Source organism: Echinops telfairi, unplaced genomic scaffold (assembly GCF_000313985.2).
Source record: "Echinops telfairi isolate 266 unplaced genomic scaffold, ASM31398v2 ScPeMD7_9;HRSCAF=40, whole genome shotgun sequence".
NCBI lineage: Eukaryota > Metazoa > Chordata > Mammalia > Afrosoricida > Tenrecidae > Echinops > Echinops telfairi.
Genome location: NW_022103906.1, coordinates 25,850,679 through 25,867,410, shown reverse-complemented (window position 1 = coordinate 25,867,410; position 16,732 = coordinate 25,850,679).

Genomic DNA, 16,732 nt, shown 5'->3' with positions numbered 1-16,732 from the left:
CCTGTGCACATGCTCCAGTCTAGCCCACAGTGAAAGGTAGGATTGGGGTCATGATAGTGGGGGATGAGGAAGCTGCAAGGACCCAAAGGAATATTGTGTGTTCCATTGGTGCTATACTGCACCTTGGTTGATTCATCCCTTCCGGGTGACCCTTCTGTGAGGGGATGTCCCATTGTCTACCGATGGGTTTTGGGTCTATGCTCCAACCCCCCTCATTCTCTACAATATGGTTTTGGTTTGTTTGCTTATTTGTTTGTTTGTTTGTTTTGGGTCTTCTGATGCCTGTTACCGGGTCCCACCAACACGTCATGATCACACAGGTTGGTGTGATTCTTCCAAGTGGGATTGTTGACTCTCTGCTGCATGGCTGCTTCTTTACCTTCAAGCCTTTAAGACCCCAGACACTACATCTTTTGATAATTGAGCACCATTTGTTTTCTTCACCACATTTGCTTATGTCCCCAGTTTGTTTTCAGTGATTGTGTTGGAAAGGTGAGCATCATGGAATGCCAGATTGCTAGAACAAAGTTCTTGCATTGAGGGAGGGAATGAACAGAGGGCCAAAGTCTGTTCACTACCTCAGTGTATTTCCATATAAATATAGGTTCATAGGCCAATACCTCTATTGTTATTAATGAATGTATTTATATATGCACACACCTATGCTTATATCTATATTCATAGCTTTGCTTCCGAGATCGTTCCTCTCTTTCCTTTTACCTTCCTCCTGCCCTACCATCACACTCACCCTTCTTCCACCTCTTAGTAATCCATCTCAGCTAGATTACTGTTGCGCCAACACCCCCAGGATCTCTACAGTCTACTTATTGTTGATTTAAAAAAAATTGTTTTATTAGGGGCTCATACAACTCTTATCACAATCCATACACACATCAATTGTGTAAAGCACATTTGCACATTTCATTTCCCTCGTCATTCTCAAAACATTTACTCTCCACCTAAGCCCCTGGCATCAGCTTCTCATTTTTCACCACTCTCCCCCCTCCCTCATGAACCCTTGATAATTTATAAATTATTATTTTGTAATATCTTGCCCTGTCTGACATCTCCCTTCACCCACTTTTCTGTTGTCCATCCCCCAGGGAGGAGGTCATATGTAGATCCTTGTAATCGGTTTCCCCTTTCCAACCCACCCTCACTCCACCCTCCCAGTATTGCCACTCACACCACTGGTCCTGTAGGGATCATCCTCCCTGGATTCCCTGTGTTTCCAGTTCCCATCTGTATCAGTGTACATCCTCTGGTCTAGCCATATTTGTAAGGTAGAATTGGGATCATGATCGTGGGGGAGGAGGAAGCATTTGGGAACTAGAGGAAAATTGTATTTTTCATCGTTGCTACAATGCACCCTGACTGGCTTGTCTCCTCCCTGAGACCCTTCTGTAAGGGGATGTCCAGTGGACTACAAATGGGCTTTGGGTCTCCACTCTGCACCCCACCACCTCATTCACTATGATATGATCTTTAGTTCTGATGATGCCTGATACCTGATCCCTTCGACACCTTGTGATCACACAGGCTGGTGTGCTTCTTCCATGTGGGCTTTGTTGCTTCTGAGCTAGATGCCCGCTTGTTTACCTTCAAGCTTTTAAGACCCCAGATGCTATATCTTTTGATAGCCAGGCACCATAAACTTTCTTTACCACATTTGCTTATTTTTCTGCTTTGTCTTCAGTGGTTGTGTCTGGAAGGTGAGCATCATAGAATGCCGATTTAAGAAGAAAGTATTCTTGTATTGAGGGAGTACTTGAGTGGAGGCCCAATGTCCTTCTGCTATCTTAATACAAACCTATAGATATAGGCACAAAGATCTATTTCCCCATCCTCGTATATAAATATATTTGCATATGTACATGCCTTTATTTAGACCTCTATAAATGCCCTTTGCCTCCTAGCTCTTTCTTCTCTTTCCTTTGGCTTTCCTCTTGTCCCACTAGCATGCTCAGTCTTCATTTGGGTTTCAGTAATTCCTCTTGGTTACATTACCCTTGATCACGCCCTACCAGGCCTCCTATGCCCTCTTCACCACCGATTTGAATCACTTGTTGTTCCCTTGTCCCTGTGTTTGTTAACACCACTACCTTTTCCCCCACCTCCCTCTCTCCCATGTCCCCCCAGAACTGAATTTCCTGTTGGTTTCTCCTCCAAATTGTTCATCCAGCCTGTCTTATTTAGACAGACCAGTGGAGATGATAACATGCCCCAAAACAAGACAGAGCAAAACCAAGCAACAATGTACAAAACAACAACAACAACAACAACAAAACAAAACAAAACACAACTGGAAAGAAAAGCTTGTACTTAGTTCAAGAACTGTTTGTTGGCCTTTTGGAGTGTTTTCCAGTCCAGTCTGTTGGGGTACCACACCCTGGCCCCAAAGTCTACCTTCAGCACTCCCTGGGGACCTCTCTGCTTCATTCCCTTGCTGTTCTGTTGCACTCCCTTAGCGTTTTGCCTTGGTGTGGCAGGATCAGATCGGGCGCAATTCCCACACTGTGTCTCTGGTGTTGTCCCCTGTAGGGCTATGGGTCAGTGAGGGACGTCATGTCTCATAGTTGGGCCTGCCATGTTGTCCTCTCTGTGGACTGGCTGCTCTAATTGGGAACATCATCCTCAAGGCCTGGTAGGCCAGGATGTGCTCCACTCTCTCCTCCTCAGCCTTTCTCTGCTCATGTGTTCTGATCAGATATGTCCCTCTCCCGGAGCTGCAAATTCAATGCCGTCCTTTGAAATAAATTCTTCTGGGAGGAGGGGCTCATTGTTGATTTTAATTCCCTGGCTGTCCCCCTCTGTATGGTGTTGTTTGCTCACCACTCCCTTCTCCCACCTCCTTCTCCCCCCAAGTCCCTCTGAAACCATCAGTCCAGTTGCCTTCTCCTGGAGCTGGCTTCCCATGCTGTGTTATATAAGTAAGCAACCAACAATAATAGAGACCACAGAAAAAGAAAAAAAAAAGATTGAATAAAAAGAGGGAAAGAGAGAAAAAAAGGATAATAATAACTAGCAAAACAAAACAAAAGCATACAGAATTACAGGTCTGTCCTCTGCCCTTTATGACTATCTCCCTATTGGTCCTGGGGCAATTCTGGGAGCTTCCCCTCCTAGCTTAAGTCTATTTTGGGGGCTCCTCAGGGGCTTTGTGGCTTTGCTTTGCTTCCAATGCTGACACAACAGACAAAGGCTTATTACTAAAATCTATAATACTCTCCTAGCCTGAAATTTAAAAAAAAAGGAAAACCGTTAAATCCCTGAAGAAGTGGGCAAAAGACCTGAATAGAAGTTTCACTACGCAGGAGACCCAAATGGCCAATAAACATGTGAGAAAATGCTCCTGATCATTAGCCATCAGAGAAATGCAAATTAAAAACAACCATGTAATACTCTTGAGGCTAGCCCAAATCAGAAAATCAGAGAGCAACAAATGTAGAAGGGGAGGTGGCGAGATAGGAACTCTCTGCCACTGCTAGTAGTTGTGTAGCGATGTACAGCCTCTGTGGAAACTGATCTGATGACACAAAGCAAATGGACACTGAGCTACCTTATCACCCAGCTATCCCTCTACTGGGCATATACCCACAACAGGTAAGAAACAAACCACAACCAGTCGTCTGCACGCCAATGTTCATTGTGGCGCAGCCCACAGTCACAAAGAATTGGAAACAACCTAAATTTCCATCAATAGATGAGTGGATTAGAAAACTCTGACACATACACAATGGCGTACTACACATCACTAAAAAGCACGAATGATCACATGAAACACGTTGTTTCATGGGAAGAGTTGGAGATAATTATGCTAAGCGAAGGTAGCCAATCACAAGAGGACAAGTATAGCATGAGTCCCCTGAGGCAAGTCTAGTCAGCATAGTAGGTACAGAAAAAAAGCCTCACATATGGACACTGTGCGGTTGAAGTCAGGTGGGTGTCAGCCCAAACCCAAGGGGGTACATGCTATTCCAACAGGAAGAAGGGGAAAGGAGATGGGAGAGGGGGAGAAAGAAAAGGGGAGGAAAAGGGGGCAGATGATGGCAAGGGGAGCAGGGCACTAACCTACTCAGGTGGAGAGTGTTGCTTATGTCTCCACAGAATCAGGGGTGTGCATGCAGACCCCACCATGGCACACCAAACCCGGAGGGCAAGGTAACCATGTAGAGCAATGCAGGATTATTACTTCTTAATTGTTTGTTTATTCTATTTTAGATCTCAAAGAGATTGATTAAAGGCAAAATTAAACTAATCCTGCTTTATTAACGTTAACAAAGACAAATCGGGTCCGAAATGGGATTACAAGGATAGGAATAGAGGTAGGATTAGCAACAAGCAATTTGGCGGGGATAAAATCCAATTCATAACACCATTGAACAGGGTAGCCTGGTAGTTGAATATTTTGTTGGACACAGTTCTCGATGTGGGTACATGTACCCTCAGTGTGCTCCTGTGCTTGCCTTCTGAAGTCATTCACCCTCTGGTCTACAGCTGCAGCTCTTTCTGGCCTCAGCAATTATAGCCACTACGTGTATGTGTCCTGCTGCCTGATTCATAGCAGCAGCAGGACCTGTGTTGCTTTTTCTTCCAGGATTGTGCCTGAAGCCACCCCAGCTTCAAATGCCAGTGGCACGTTGCCAGCTGAAAATCCATTTCTTTTCCAAGACCACCTCCATTCTTGGCCAACGCAGGGGGAAAAAACATTCTTCGGTAGCCAAATTGACAATGTTGTTGAAAGGAAGGGCTGAAAAATAACCTCTCGGTCTAGATGCCAGCTCTCAGAACAGACCTTTCCAAGTTCTCAGGACCTTAACTCGCTCAGAGACGACCAACGGATTACATAATCATGCTGTTTGGATGCATCTTTCAGGTATGAATGCTGCATAGGGATTGATTAAGGTCACAGAGAAAGATACTCCCATTATTTGGATAACTGCACACATACACATTTTCTGGGATGTCTTGACTCCAAACAATTCTGTTCATATGTCCCAAGACAGAAAGAGTATCTTGTATTAGGCCATTTATTTTTATTTTTGGTTCAGGAATGATAGTTGTAGTGAAAGGAAAAATAAACAAAAGATCAAAAGTATTTTAAGACTACACATTCTTATGATGACCAACTGTGGAATGTGTTTTGGATTTAATCACCTCTATCCAAATTTTGTATTGTAAATCCTAACCTCTATGTCTGAAGTTGTAATTCTCCTTGAGAATGGGTTATCATGTTATGGTCTTTCACTGGAGTGACTATTCATTGATGAAAACAAAATAAGACTTTTCTGTGATTATTGTCTTTGAACAACACTAATTCCAGGAGACCCAGAGTGTCTCTGTGGCCCAATAGTCAGAGAGAAGGTGCACAGAGGTGAGGTTATTAGTGGAGTTGTCGATGCATCTCACAGTGCATCCATAGGTCCCTGCAACTATCTTGCTGTGATTTACCTAGGTCCAGAAATCATAATTGAATAGACGTACCTAGTAACTGGTAGAATCCCCATAGCCAAAACCCCTTACATGGGGAATAATGGCTAGCTTGGTAGGAGAAGTCAAGTAGAAGCCCTAAAAACTGCCTCAACATAAAAAAATAGTAAGCCAAAAGCAGCCTCTATTCCTGAAGGGATTGCAGAGACAAGGAAAGGTTGATGCCAAGCCACATGGAGCCCTTCAAGGAATCAGCAAACAAGGAATGAAACAAGGACCTTCCACTTCCCTTTAGATCCAGCACCCCACATGGCTTCTAAACTCCTTATCTTGGAGAAAATTAATTTCTCTTTGTTGAAGTCACCTATTGTGACATTTTTGTTACAGTAGCGCTTGATAACCGAGGCAGAATGTATGCATGCATGTTTACAATTCTGCATGTGCATTTTGGCAAAATAGATTAGCACAAGGCTAGCCGCAATAAGGTGGAAATTAAAGATGTCCCATATGTTGCATTTTTCAAAATTGCTATACCATTTCATTATCCTTGATATCAACCACCATGTCTCACCTTAGTATCTTTCCCCCTGTCCCAAGGTCTCCCGATTGATTACAACATCTCACAGAAATCACACACTGTTGAGGAAATGGCCCATTTTGTTGTGGAAGCTGGCAAGTCCCTAACCCAAAGTTCAGATATCCATCTGGAGGATTCTCTCCATTCACTTATTCACATCAGACTAGCATTGTTGACTTACAGTGATGCTGAAACTGGTCAGATGGTAGACGGATGGCTCAAGTCCCCAAATCCAGAGGTCAGGTGGAAATAAACCAGATGTAGGATCCAGAGCAGGAGAGTAAACTTAGCCAAAGCTGTTCAGTATGGCTACAGAGATGCAAAATATCCAAGTGTGAAAGAAATTTTCACTTGCTTAGCCAGACAAAGACACTGGCCAGGACTCATATCAAGATGGCTATCTGAATCCTGGATCAGCGGTCTTTCAGGTCAGTAACTAGCATTTGATTTGTATTCAACACTGGTGGCTAAACACTAATCTTCAGCATATGCTCAGTTGGGAAGGGGAGGTCACAAAGATGGCCTCTTGTCCACATCCCTGTGGTGTGATTTTGCTTTCTGATGTCAAAGGTTAGGTAGAGGACATGTTGATCATTTATTCAAATCTTAAGTGGGCCAGGCCTACGCTCAATCAGTTCCATGACCCCATCCTTTTCTTAATTAAGCAAACAGCTGGTGGTTTGCCTACTAGGGGAACAGCTTAAATCCAGACATTATTTCTTGTTTTAGCACAAACTAGAATCACAGGTGTACTGGTAAGGATTTACAAATATCATAAAATGGAGGACCACAGCTGAAAAGGGCCACATTAAGGTAATTAACTATATTATAATGTGGTTGTGAGTGTATGTTTGTGTTAAAGTCTTTATATATATGGGTGTGCAGCATGGCCATTTCCAAATGATGATTAAAATTTAAGTCGATTATGAGAAATATCCTGTGGCCATCACAAACTCCCGCAATCCCCAAACTTACATATAATAATTTTGGATTAAATGTTTCGGCCAGTTCTTCAGTTACCTGAACAATTAGGAATGAGTGTATAGCCCGAGACAGAAGTTTCTTTGAAATTGGTGCCTGGATGTACATGAGAGACAGGGAGAATACTGGTCATGCTCTAGCCTCCATTGGGGAAAATCCATACTTCCCCTGAGAGTCCAGGGAGCTCCCTTAACCCCACAAACCCTTAATCTGCCCTTAAATCCCTGACATTTCTATTCTGGATACTTCCTGGGCTTCTTACCTGTGTAGGAGAGCAGGGTTCTGAGGGAGCCATAGATCCAAAAAGTGGTGGAATACTGGAAATGTGAAACCAGAGGAAAGCTCTTAGGTTGCATGACTTGACTAAAACAACTGGTTTTTTACCTCAGGCAGTCTTTACTCAACCACTTATTAATTGTGTCATCTTGGTTAACGTACTTAATATTTTGATCTCAGAACCTTCATTTGAAAAATAGATATGGTTTTTCTCTGAGTCCTTGTGATCACTTGGGAAAATATGCTGAGGTAGAGTACATGGCACATTGTAAGAACTAAGGCAATGGCAATGATTATTACTATTATTTTTATTATTAATGGAGTTAGTTAATTTCACATCTTGTTTAGATGAGAACATTGAAGCCTAATGAGGTAAAAGAACTTTCCAATATCATATAGCAGTTTAAAATATAACCAGATTGAAACCACCTTGCCTCCTGACACTTGCACTAATAGAAGATACTAGAACTGAAATGTACAACTGTAATCACAATCCATACATTCATCCATTTATTGTGTCAAGCACATTAGTACATTTGCTGCCCTCATCATTCTCAAAATATTTGCTCTCCACTTCAGCCCTTGGTATCAGCTCCTCATTTCCCACCCCTTCCTTCCTACTCCCCACTCCCTCATGAACCCTTGATAATTTATAAATTATCATTATTTTGTCATGTCTTACACTGACAGATGTCTCCCTTCACCACTTTTCTGTTGTCTATCCCCCCTGGGAGGGGATATAGTTAGATCCTTGTGATCAGTTCCCCCTTTCTACCCTACCTTCCCCTTCCCCTCCTGGTATCACTACTCTAATTATTGGACCTGAGGGGTTTATCTGTCCTGGATTCCCTGTGTTTCCAGCTCTTATCTGTACCAGTGTACATCCTCTGGTCTAGCCCAACTTGTAAGGTAGAATTGGGATCATGATAGTGGGGGTGGTTGGGGGAAGCATCAAAGAACTAGAGGAAAGTTGTATGTTTCATCGGTGCTATACTACACCCTGACTGGCTCATCTCCCACCCACCCCCAACCCTTCTGTTAGGGGATGTCCAATTGGCTACAGATGGCCTTTGGGTCTCCACTCCACATTCCCCCTCATTCACAATAATATGCTTTTTTTGTTCTGGGTCTTTGATGCCTAATTCCTCATCCTATCTATCAACATCTCATGATCACACAGGCTGGTGTGCTTCTTCCATGTGGGTTTTGTTGCTTCTTAGCTAGATGACTGCTTGTTTATCTGCAAGCCTTTAAGACCCCAGATGCTATATCTTTTGATAGCCGGGCGTCATCAATTTTCTTTGCCACATTTGCTATTGCACTCACTTTGTCTTCAGTGATTGTGTTGGGAGGGTGAGCATCATGGAATGCCAGGTTAATAGGACAAAGTGTTCTAGTGTTGAGGGATACTTGAATAGAGGCCTAATATCCATCTGCTAGCTTAATACTAAACCTTTAAATATATGGACATAGATCTACTTCCCCATCATCATGTATATATTTACATATGTACATGTCTGTATTTAGATGTCTATAAATGCCCTTTGTCTCCTAGTTCTTTCCTCTATTTCCTTTTACTTTTCTCTTGTCCCACTATCATGTTCAGCCTTCATTTGGGTTTCATTAATTCCTCGGTTACATTTTCTTTGATTAAGCCCTACTTGGTCTCCTATACCCTCCTCACCATCAGAAAATTCTATTCTTGATGACTTTATAATCTAATGAAAGAATATACATATATATATCCCTTCACAAAAATACTTTCAAAATAAATGGAGAAATAAACAAATGTGTGCCTGTTGTTTGCTGACATATATGGAGCGGGTGAAAGTATGTGCAGTTCGCTAGACAATTGAAGAGCAGCAGCATAACACTGTATTTGGTGCTTGCCTGTAAGCAAGGGAAGTGGTTTTTTTTCTATTTCAATTTTAGAACTCATAAAACTTGTGATTACCTATGTCTTTGTTGCCTGACCCTGTATGAGAATCTGTTCACTTAAAAAAAAAGTTTGTTTAGGGTACAAAAGCTTTCCAAAATATCATATATTAATTAAGGAGGAGACTTATTAAGTCTTAAGCAGAAATGGACAAGGCAAAGACATATTACCCAAATGAGGGAGACTGTTAGGAAGTGGATGTAAAAGCATCCAAGAGTTTACAGATACTCAGAGACTTAGTAAGGATATGAGAAGTCAAAGGAATCTGCCAGGAAAGCATAGCTGATGTCAAGGAGTTCGGGAAGGAAAAGAATGTTTTGAAACTGGATGTGGTAGCAATTGTACAATACTGTTTGATGTGATTGAACTATGGAATGATATGATATCTGTTATAACTCCCAATGAAATGGCTTTGAACACAGCATGATTGGTGGCAGATTAATACATTACAGTTACAAATCAGACCACAGAAGCGGGAACAGAACCATGATGGGGATAGGTACATTATGTTAGATAGAAGAGCTTACAAGATTTGTTCAGGACCCGTTTATCAAGGAGTTAGGGTAAATCATGACCATGGATCGCACTACCCTAAATTCCATTAAAAGCACACCCAGGTCAGTAGACAGGGCTATGTCACTTTGCCATGAGTGGTTAACGAAATTACAACAACCGACTCTCTAGAGCACTCTGCCCGAGGACAAGGATAGTCAGACTTTATGGTCAGATGGATTCAATGAAGGCTGAATTTATGTGAAAATTCATAAATGGATTTAGGGATTTCACTGTAAACTATAGCTTTTTGCAAATTTAATGCTCAGAAATTTAAGCTCAATTATAAAATAAATGCAAGTATTTATCCAGAAAATTCTTACAAAAGTTTGTGTGTTATATGATTTAGGATCTTTGGACACAGTCCCTTTGTACACAAGCTTTATGGGAAGTCCTGAATCCCATTGTCCTCTGAGTGATTGGATCTTTCCAAGAAGTGTGAGTGGGCAGAACACCATCCCTTTGTGCACCATCATATCCCCTGTCTACACAATGCTGACAGCATGTTCGGTTCTTGTTAGGTGCCGCCGAGGTGGTTCTGACCCATCGTGACTTTATGCCCAGCAGAATGAAACACTGCACAGTCCTGCAGCACCCTAGTTGTTCCTCTGCTTGAGCATCTGCTTGCAGCCTGTGTCAGTCCATGTCATTGAGAGCTTTGCTCGGTGTCATTGCCCTTCCACTTTCCCAAGCATGACCCTCTCCAGGGACTTATCTCTTCCGACAATGTGTTGTCTCTTTGACAATATTTCCAAAGTATCACATACACTCGAGTATAAGCCGACCCGAATATCCACTGAGGCACCTAATTTTACCACAAAAACTGCATTAAAAATGTGCTGAAAATCTCAGCTTCTACTTGAATAGATACAGTATGTAAGACGAAGTCTTGCCATCCTTACCTCTAGGGAACACTCTAGTCAAATTCTTTCCAAGACACATCTGTTTGTTCTTTTAAGAGTCCATGGTACGTCCATTATTCTGCTCCAGCACCATAATTCAAATACATCTCAATAACTATTGGTTCAACAAATTATGTATAGATTAAGCCCCCTTGTGCTTCTAGTGCTTGCTTGATGCAGCAAAAGAGACCAGAAAAAAATGCCTTTTCATCATTTGGTTAGTTTAAGTAAGACACAAGGAACCCTCACCAGGTTATGGGCATCTTAAAAACCCCTTCTCTATAGCCTGGGCAGTCCAGTGAGGATTATGTGACCCTCATTCGCATTTCCTCAGCGTCAAAGACCTCCTCCTTACCTCAGTAATCATCCTGACGTTACAGCACTAGAATGAAGTCTGTTGCCTTTAGGCACCAGAGTTAAATCCTTCCTCACAACTCCTCCTGGGTAATCCTATGTCTTCCTTTCTTGAGTAATTAGTACCTCATGGTATAAGATCATGTGGAATCCCTTGTACTATGCCTCTACTCATGCATACACATTTAGGTATGTTTTCCACAACTAAGCATATTGGTGCCTTGAGGCTTCTTCTTTGGTATCCCTCACAGTGTATCTGGAGTGTCATCGATGTTTGACGTGCATTTGTGTCAAGGGCCATCTGATTTCTAGAGAACACTGCTGCTAATATCTTTAATGAATCAGATTTTAGCGGAATTCATATCCATTTATGGAAAATTAGAGACAAAAGTACAGTCCATTTCTAGCAACTACACATGACTAGCGACTCTTTATTTTACGTAACAGCACCGCCAGTTCTTTTTCATTCTTCTGTATTATTTTCTGTTTCACTAGATCTTTCTCTCTCTCTCTCTCTCTCTCTCACACACACACACACACACACACACACACACACACACACACACATTTTGTGTCAGCTTATGTCAAGAGAGGAGCTCTTGGGTGGTGGCAACAGTTAACACACTAAGCCTAACCAAAAGGTTGGTGATTTAATGCCTTTTATAGACACTACTGGAAAAATTCCTCGATACTTCCAAACGAGAAAAGAAAATCCCGTGGAGCACAGTTTGACTCCGATACACATGGGCACTTCCTGAGTGGAAATTGGCTTGGTAGTGATCCGTACTGGTCTACGTGAAGGGACAATTATAAAAGAATAAATACAAAACATAAAGTAATCAATTTGAAAGTCTCCAGGATTAAAAATGGCCTGCCCATTTTAGGTTGCTCATTTTGCACTGGAAAAACAAACAAACAAACAAACTGAGGACACAATTGAAGGAAATTTATCTCTAGCAATGGAACTTCAAGTAACATGATCGTGGAATTGGCCTGCTGGCACTTTTCCAGGTTCCTACAAATGTAATTGCCTTTTCCACCTGAGGCTGCTGTTTCTGATGCTTAGTGTAGAAGCAAAGTTACAACTAAAGTCTGGTCCTTCTTTAATTACCTCCATCCTGTAAATCAACCTTTCAGCTCCTTGAGAGTGGTCCTCAGGCTGAATTGAAGGCCACCCATGTGGCTGCTTGCATTTGTTTTATATCAGATCACATGCTAAAGAAAGAAGAACTCTTTAGTGAGGAAAATGAGTTACAGACTTGATCTCACTTATCCTCTCCCAGTCCCTGTGGCTCAGACAGATGAAGTAAGGATGTGCATGAACAAAGAGAAAATGAAATACAGAAGAAATTGTCTTATGATTATAGAATTCTAGAATATTATAATTTTACAGGTGGGAAAAATTCATCTTAAAAGGGGGGGGATGAAGCTTATCAGAACCAAGGTCAATGTAAAAACTCATTTGTTCCCTCTTAGAAAAACTCAGGAGCTTCCTCAAGATCTCAGCTTGCCCTGTGCTGGGACTCAAATTCTGAGCACAGTTCTCATCCTGCTTCTTCACAGTTCCTGGCTTGTCGCAGTGCTGTCCATTCCACAGTCAGCGCCAACTCTTCATCATCTCATTGGAATCACTGTTACTGGCTCCTTCCGTCCCGTTCTCTGGCGGAGAACAGGCTTTCTCCATGTATCATGCACGTACTACCTCCATCTGGATCCCCTGAGGTCTTTCTTAGGCCTATAAACTCAGAGTTTGGGGAAGTAAGTAGGAGAGTGACCTTTCATTTTTATTAACATCCAGTGTGACATCTTAAAACCAGAGGTTCAAGAGCATGTGTCAGTGGGAGGTATCTACTGTTTTCCATCTCTTGTAAGCTGGGCCCAGAGCTCCGTTGAGCAGCTCAGCTGACCTTGCACCCCCAGGTCTGTCAAAAACATGGAAAGTGGAGAATATCTGTCTAGAACCAGACTTTTTTTTAAGAAAAATAAAACATTCTATTATGATTGTACTGTTTTCATTTCTTAATGTATGGTAACTGTCCAGGTTTACTGTATGCTAATATAAAGCCCCCAGGACTATTTCTCTATTACCTCTGCCCGGCTGTCCTCTTAAAGGGATCTTGTCAGTGCAGCAGCTTTCGTGTTGGGCTGTTAACAACAAGAGTAGCAGTTCAAAACCACCATCTGCTCATTGGGGGAAAGAAGTCAAGGTTTGCCTAGAGGTCCTATGGAGGCTGACCATGGAAGCAGTTCTACTCTGTTCTGTAGGGTTGCTATGAGTCAGAATCGACCTGGTCACAATGAGATGCTTGCTTCTTTTTGTCTGTCCTCTTCCCCACAACTTCAAACTTCCCTGTAATATTTTTCTGTACACTACTTCCACCACTCCTTTACCAGTTTACTGTATTTTGGTGGCTTCATATGTTTATATGTTGCTCTGGCACTGGTCGCTATGTCACTGGTATCTGAAAGACCAGCAGCGTCGCCCATAGTGGAGAGATTTTGGATAGATTAGGTAGGGATTGGCAATCTAATGTTGAAAAACTTACTAGTGAAAAACCCATGAATAGTTGTAAGGCACTGTCTGACATGGATAGAGTCAGAAGATGAGCCTCTCTGCTGGGAAGGAATTCAAAATACAAGTAGGGAAGTGACCTTCTCAAAGTAGAATCAACCAGAATGATGCGGATAGAGTAAAACTTTCAGGAGCATTTCAAGTTTTATTCTGAAGCACAGTGCTGCCAATAATAGGATAATATCCATAAGATGACAAGGAAGACCCGTTATTAGGGTTATTTTTTTAAAGTTTACACACCAGCCACTAATGTCAGATATTTAAAACTTGAAGATATTAGTCAACTACTACAGTTGTAAATTGATCAAATATGCATTGATAGTTATTGGTTACCACATTTCAATATGTGAAACTTGATAATAGAAAAGAAGGCCTCTGGCTAGACCAGAGGAGGTACACTGGTACAGATAGGAACTAGAAACACAGGGAATCCAGGGAGGATGATCCCTATAGGACCAGTGGTGTGAGTGGTGATACTAGGAGTGTAGAGGGAGAGTGGGTAGGAAAGAGGGAACCAATTACAAGGAACTATATGTGACCTCCTCCCTGGACAATGAAAAGTGGGTGAAGGGAGACATCGGACAGGGCAAGCTATGAAAAATTATAATTTATAAATTATCAAGGGTTCATGAGGGAGGGGGGAGTCAGGAGGGAGGGGAAAAATGAGGAGCTGATGCCAAGGGCTTAAGTGGAGAGCAAATGTTTTGAGAATGATGAGGGCAATGAATGTACAAATGTGCTTTACACATTGATGTATGTATGGATTGTGATAAGATATGTATGAGCCCCTAATAAAACGATTAAAAAAAGAAAGGAAAAGAAAAGAAGGCCTGTTAGCTACAAAATATGCCTTAGTGATAGACAGACATGACACATGAAATCACATGCTAGAATTTTGCGAGGCCAATGACTTAATCACTACAAAGAACATTTTTATCCCCCTCAACAATGTTGACTGTGCACACAAACCTCACTGGATAGTGGCTACAAAGGAAAAATAATAACTACATTTGTGGAAGAAACTATGTGGAAGCTCAATATCATCTGTCAGAACAAGGCTCATCTACCAGTTCAAGTTTAAGTTTAAGGAAATGAAAACAAGTGTATGAGAGTCAAAGTAGCACTTTCAATATTGGTGTTAGTTTCCCCCAGGTCAGTCCTGACTCATAGTGACCCCGTGAACCACAAAAGAAAATACCATCTGATCCTTTGCCATCTACATGCTTGTTTATATGTTTGAATCCAGTGTTTCAGCCACCGTGCCAATCTATCCTTTTCACTGCTCCTCTACCTGACTGACCACAATGTCCCTTGACAGGCACTGCTTTCTTCTTATAACATGTCCAAAATATGTTAGATGAAGTCTCACCATCCTTGCCTCGAAGGAGCAGAATGGCTGCACTTCCACACAGATTTGTTTATTCTTTTGGCAGTCCATGATACTTTCATTATTCTTCACCAGCACCATAATGAACATGCATTGATTATTCTTTGGTCTTCTTTCTTTAATGCCCAATATTCTCTAGCCTATGAGGTGATTGAAAACATCACTGCTTGGGTCAAGCACACCTTGGTCCTCACAGTAACATCCTTGCTTTTCCACCTTTTAAAGAGGTCTGTGCAGCAGGCTTAACCCAATGCAATGCCTCAAGATCCTTCACCTGAGTTCAGAGGTCACCTCAAGAACATATTGGATCTGTTGAACACTAAAAACTGCACATCAGACAAACTGTGGGATGACATCAAGGATATCCAATATGAAGAAACCCAAAGACAGACATGAAAGGAAAGACCATCATGAATGCCAGAAGAGATCCTACAACGTGCTCTTGAAATCAGAGTAGTTAAAACAAATGGAAAAGGTTATGAATAAAAAACCATCAAAGACGATATCAAAGGATAACTTAGGCAGACAAAGTAAATTATAATGTGGAACTGTGTAAAGACCTGGAGTTAGAAAACCAAAAGGGAAAAGTGTTCTCTGGTTTGTTAAGCTTAAAGAACTGTAAAAAATGTCAAGCCTGAAGTTGAAATATTAGATTCTATGGGCAAAATATTGAACCACACAGAAAGAAGCTTCCCAAGAAGATGGAAAGACTACATTGAATCACTGAACTGAAAAGAACTGTTCAACATTCATCCACTTCAGTAATCAGCATGCGATCAAGAGCTGTAGTATTAAAGGAAAAAGTCCAAGCTACACTAATGACATTGGTGAAAAACTAGGATCCAGGAATGGGTGAAAAACCAATGGAAATATTTCAACTAATAGATGGAATGCCGAAAGTGCTCACTTACCTATGCCAAGAAATTTGGAAGACACTTCTCTGGTCAGCTACCTGGGAAAGAAATATTTGTGCCCATTCCAAAGAAAAAGGATCAAACAATATTATCAACTATGTATAATAGTCTTCTTGGACTATTGGATAATGATTACACACGTAAAATGTTGTTGAAGATAATTAAAAATATGGTTGCAGCAGTATATTGACAGGGAGCAGCTAAATATCCAGACTGAGAGAAGAACATGAAATAAAGGATATTATTGCTGACTTCGTATGGATCTTAACTAAAAGCAAAGAATATTAGAAAGTTGTTTACCTGTGTTTCATTTACTATGAAAAAGCATTTGGCTGTGTGCATCATAAAAAAGACGATGTATAATAGTCTTCTTGGACTATTGGATAATGATTACTGCGAATAATGGGAACTTGAGTTCAGTGCTTTCTGTGAAATCTATATATAGAGCAAACAGAGCAAGCAGATACTACCTGGTTTAAAATTCAAGAAAGGCGTGTGTCAGGTTTGTATCCTTTTATTATTCTTAATGAAAACTTTATACTGAGGAAATAATCTGAGAAATTGGACTATGTAAAAACTGTGGTATCAGGACTTCTTAACAGCCTTATATATGCTGTTGATAAAACCTTTCTTGCTGGATGGACATTGGGCCTCCACTAAAGCACTTACTCATTGCAAGAACACTTTGTTCTATTAAATTGGCATTCCAGGATGCACACCTTCCAACACAATTGCTGAAGAAAAATGTGAACATAGCAAAGGCAGTGAAGAAAGCTGATGGTGCTCGGCTACCAAAAGATATAGCATCTGGGGTCTTAAAGGCTAAAAGGCAAACAAACGACCATCTAGCT